Genomic DNA, 6,029 nt, shown 5'->3' with positions numbered 1-6,029 from the left:
GAATCCCCTCTCTTTGTGAAAAGGAGTCCAGGTGGGAGCAGAGCAGGAGGAGGAGGAGAATAGAGCAGGATGATTCATGAAGGCGAGAATCTGCAGCTTCATCAGAGTCGGTCAAGCAGGACAGCTGCTGCTGCTGCTGACCTCCCGAACTAGCGGAGAGACCCACACCTTCAAGGACTAAAGGTCTTCCTATTCTTTTCCCTCCAGCAGTCAAATCGCCCTCCCTCGGTCATTCTTTCTTTTATTTCTCTACCACTTTTTCACTCTCAGCTTATTGCAACAGAGCAGGGTCAAGACTTAACCCCTGCAGAAATAAAGTCCTTCAGGTCTGCAGAAAAGGACAATAATGAGATGTCTCTGTGCCTGAAATACAGCGTAAACATGCGTTATTTACAGGATGAGTGATGGAGCGCTAATTACAAAAATAAGTATGTCCTGCCTTAGGAGGTGGAAAAAAAAATGCATCTAAAAATTGTTTGATCTGCCTTCAGAAAAGCATTATTTTGCCTTTTCTGAGAATGCAAAACCCTCATAAATTACTGTTATACAAGATACAAATTTGCCATTTACTCATGTCTTAAAGGTGCATGAAGCAACTACACATACCATGAGATTTAAAAAAAAAAAAATCACAGTTCTGTTTTGCATTTTTTACCATTTGATTCTAATACAATATTATAAAATGTCACTACAAAAATATTTAAATGTTTTTTTTAAAGTATTTGTTTAAGCAATACCCCAAACACCTTCTGAGTCTAGGCTCTGAAATGAGACAATTTTATTCTTTTCTTTGTCTTATATGACTGTAAACTGAAAGCTCTGGCTCTCGGACATTGTGCTGGGCATTTTTCACAAAACTTTTATTGACACAATTCATCGACTATCAATATATAAATAAATAGATAAATGAAAAAAATTATCAATTGCAGCCTTAGTTCTGTCCCTCTCATAATGTTCCTCCCTAATTTTTGATATTCTTGTTAATATAGATCATTTTTTAAAATTAAATGATTTGCTGTGATGTTTGCACAGTTTTGAAAAAAGTTTATTTCAGAATTAAAAAGTTCTTGTTATTTTTTTTGGTTACCAGATTACCATGACAAACACTATTTCCCTTGATTTTCCCGCTTTTGTTGCACTAAAGAGTTATCGAAACAAATCTAATGAGCAGCGGTGTCGTGTTGAAACGAGATACAAAAACGTTGCATGAATATGGGGGCCCAGTAATATATCAAAGGTTATAGATATACTATTGAAAGATATTAAATTTGTGCTTTGGGTTCCCAAGTGAATTTGTTTCAGGGACCCAGAATTTCTAGCAGCACCCCTGTTCATAACAACCACAAAGGCTGCTTCTTTCTCAAAATCACTATAATGAGCCAGATTGTCTGTTTCAGATTAACTCATAAACCAACTGAAACATAAATTCATGTAAAATGCACTTTTTTACTTAAACAAAGGCGAGCAGTTTCATCTGTATGGATGAGGGGAAGAAGGATGCAATATGCTACTTTGCCCAAAAACCCTGTACTAGTGTCCACAGTGCACCACTGCCCTCCAGTGGAGAGCTGCAGAACTGCAGATATAATACATCTATACAGCAATGAGGAATTTGCTTCTTACGCCACTTGGTATCTGAGAAACATTTAAGTGTTCAACCTGATTTTTTTTTTTCCAGGAGCAGGTGAGTCTTTGTCTCTCTCAAGGACATGTACACTGTGGACACAGAGCTCAGACTCTAACGTTAATATAAATCTCTGTTGGTGCATTGTCCAAGAACCTCTAATGGATACAGCATGTTAAAACTAATTTAAAAGTTTTTTTGAATAAATACATCTTAATACAGAATTTATGTATATATATATATATATATATATATATATATATATATAAGAGAGAGAGAGAAAAATAAGCCTCTCTGTTTGGTAATGTGATGATAGGGAATCAACAATATTTTTGTTAGGGTTGTGATATAGTTATGAAAGCTACAAGGGTCAGCAACTGAGCTGCAAAAAAAAAAAAAAAAAATGCTAACACAACATATAACAATTTGTAGAGAAATATGAAGCTGAATATGGGGTAATGAAACATATAGAGTGTATTTTTTTCTTGGTCTAGGTATGAGTTGTTAAACCATCACACACGAAGTTCCTCATTCCTACAACAACATATATGCTACATTTAATTGGTCAAGATTTGTGGTTGGAAGGAGGAGATAACTAATTGTAATTGATGTACGAAAACATTTGGATAACAAAATATTATTGCCACCACGAGACGACATCAGCTTTCACTGTATGTGCACTTTTTGTGGTTCCTATTTTTGTGTTTGACAACTATAATTGAAAGTGCAGCACAAACTCAGACTGCAATCCTTCTAGCAGTCCTTTTTAGGATGCATAATGGCATCAGAATAATCCATGTGCTCAGTGATGCGTCTTGCTCAGGACCCAAAAACTCCTCTGGTGCCTCTTTAAAGGACTAATGATGACCCACAGAGTGAACACTCGGCGAGGCCAGAGGCACGACTGCAGGATCTCCTGCAGTCAGTATTTATAAAGATTAAGATGTCAGGCGTGTGAGACAGAAAGCACAGGATCAGGAGTCTGTGTGTACAGTATTAGATGAAGAGGCTTCTTTGCTGCCTGTATATTAGTGGTTAATCTGCCCTAACAAGATAGACTGTAGCCTCTCTGCTGCATCACTGATGATGGAAGCAGTAATGATGGAGGAGGAAAGCGAGAGGTTGGCAGCTAAGCCTGAAGTAAGCTACTTTGGCACGGGCCGACGCACGGCTGGTCGCACAGTCACTGGTGTGTGTGTGTGTGTGTCCGGTTATTTAATCAAATGTGTGACACCAAGTAGCTTAAAGCACTAATAGGACATAATGCCACTTTGAGTTTAATTTGCTTAGTTGAAGGAGAGACAACCACATGTGTTTAGGCCATTGCATATTAGTGCAATATTGCCTGAACGAGAGTAACACGATGAGTTATACACAATGGAAGCATACAGCCAGCCACAAAAACTACACTGTCAACTCATGTTTTGCCATTCAGCAAACAACAACAACGACAACAAAATGCCACTAGCTCATCCCGCCCACGTTCAAAACAGAGTGCTTCAAATGCTTTCTTCCATCAGCATGTACAACAGTGGAGACTACAAACTGTCCTATTCACTCCGACCAACCAGCCAAATATCAGAAATATCACATATATTCTCTCACACACACACACACACACACACACACACACACACACACACACACACACACACACACACACACAGTTCCCACAGTGTCTGGCACACTCCATGCTCTTCCTCTACATTGTCTTTGTTGGACAAATATTTTACACCAAATACACAGAACATATAGTATAAATCATATTTTATTATATATCAAAATAGACTTACTGTTAGTAGTAGTACTTTTATTATACATTTTTTCATATTCTTTGCTATATTGATGTACTGTACTGTATATTTTATCAGTACATTTTCACTTTATACTATATTTTTACTTATAATCTATACAGCAGTGATACTCTTACACTTACACTTATGGCCAGTGGGATACATGTGGTCCCCGCCCAGTAGGGTGCAGAGTGCCCCCCCAACCATGTCTAATTCACAAAAAAAATACAGTGACACTTGGAACTGATTTTATACTTTTAGTATACATAAGGTGCCAAAGGGCATAAAACAGCATCAACATAGAGCTTGCCTATCAAAAAAAGTGCAAGTGGAGGATACCCCACACGACAGAGACCCTAGCTAAATGTCCTGAAATCCCAGAAACGTTCTAAAATCTGAGAAGTGTCCTGAAATGCAAGAAATGTTCTGAAATCCTAGAAACATCCTGAAATCCTAGAAACATCCTGACATCTTAGAAATGTCCTAAAATCTTAGAAATGTCCTAAAATCGTAGAAATGTCCTAGAATTGTCTGAAAATCCTAGAAACATCCTACAATCCTAGAAATGTCCTAACATTCTAGAAACATCCTAAAATGCTAGAAACATCCTTAGGTCCTAAAAACATGGGCTACTGTGAATGGCCCCCAGACTCCTGCCATCTTGCATCGGCCCAAGCAGAGCAAGCTGAGCAGCCCTGCTATATAGTATAGCACTGTATTATATACTATTCTACTGTACACTGTTATAGTACATATTGTATACTTTACTGCTATTAATTACATCACTATTACTTTGCCTAAGAAGGTAGTGCAGTCATTGTTCAAGTACAGTTCTTGGGTACATTTACTGCTTGCAATATAATTTTGAGTCTAATTGCTCTTATTTTTTATTCCCTTTTTATTTTTATTTCATATACTTCCAATTATTTCGTTTTTTTTCTATGTATCTGTACTTGTCCTAATACTTCCTCAACACCCCAATTTCCCCTCCGGGACCATTAAAAGGCTAAACTTTTAAAACGTAATGATGAAAAGCTTTTGTTAGAAAGGTGTACTTATTTACAACATGTCACATTCCTCATTGGCATCTACAGTTTGCCTTAATCATATCAGCAACACTATTCCAGCTCTTCTTAAAGGGTTAGTTCACCCAAATCTCTAAAAAAGACCTAAACAATTTCCTCACTTTTGCTGCAGCTTTGCTAAAACTGCTCAAAAAATGGATATTGAACAACTTTCTGCCACTAAATACTTCATAAAAACAATATTATAAAGGTGTAAAAACAAAAAAAAGAAAAGGGGGGGGTCATATCTTTAACAAGGGACAAGGGACTAAAACCGAAACTATCTGCATGGCTGGACACAAGAGCAACATGTGACAATAGATAGATTTTGTCATTTGGGTGAAGCAACCCTTTAACAGTATCCCAGATAAATGTCTTGTGATTTTCCCATTTCCCCTTTTCACTTTTGGACTTTTCCCAATTTTTTTTCCTCAGTAAACTTTAGGTGTGGTGACTGTGAAGCCAGCAGTGCTTGCTCTTCCTTGGACTTCAAACACTCCTGGTACACAGTAGCTTCCATGCATGTTTAGGATCAATATCCTGCTGGAAAATGAATCCTCCTCCACGCGTATTACTGAGCCGGAAGGGGTAGCATGCCTCTGCAAAATAAAGTGGTATTTCTCTCTCTGGCAGGTGTGTAGCTGATCCAGTGCAAGTCACTTGAAACAGCCCCACAGCTGAATATTTCCAGCAGAAAGTTTGACTGGAGGTTTCCTGCACTGTTGCATTTGCATCATCACGGGCTGTGGCCTTGAAAATGCACCCTCTTTGTAACTGTCACGTTAAAACTTCGACTCTTTCAACCGGAGAATGACCATTTGACCTTGAATGCTGTTCTCCATCAGAGATGTTGATTTAACTCTTTATGTCTTTTGGTCTTGATTTGGAAGAAAATAACTGACACTTGTGAAAACACTTTGAAATGTCAAAATTTTTTATCACTGCAGCCTCCAGCACTCAGTTCTTAAAACAATGACATAGAGGGTTGTACTAATTTAGTCTATAGTATTAGTTGTTTAAAAACAATATACACAATATTAGAGGCATATGAGATATATTTGAAAAGAACGTTGAAGAGAATTTGAAATGTAAAGTGACAATAAGCTGAGAACACCTTCAGAAATGTCGTATAAACAAGAGGTTCAGATGGCAATTTCTCTTCCTTATATGGTTTTCTGAATAATACACTGTTCAATAAGTAAATTATAAGACAAATATTGCATTCACTTCAGATTAAACGTTTTTTTTTCTCTTGGGTTCAGCTTTTATGAGCTTTATTGTTCTGACCAAAGAGGCAATGAAATGTTGATATTGTTGATGCTTTATACTTTATTATATTGCCTGTATCTGATATATAGTTATAACTGAGATAAATGAGCTTCATTCCTGTTAAATTGATGAGAGAAATATTTACGGCGTATTAGCATTAGGAAGACGAATAACAAACTTCAATGCAACGGTAGCGCTTTATCGCTCAAACTCAAAAAAGATCGCAAAGAAACAAAATGACAAAAGCTTTGGGAAAAGCAACAGAATTGGAAAAACCCA

Source organism: Plectropomus leopardus, chromosome 5 (assembly GCF_026936395.1).
Source record: "Plectropomus leopardus strain MGB_pleo_1.0 chromosome 5, ASM2693639v1, whole genome shotgun sequence".
In the NCBI taxonomy this organism is placed as follows: Eukaryota; Metazoa; Chordata; class Actinopteri; order Perciformes; family Serranidae; genus Plectropomus; species Plectropomus leopardus.
Note: the sequence above shows the minus strand (reverse complement) of the source record.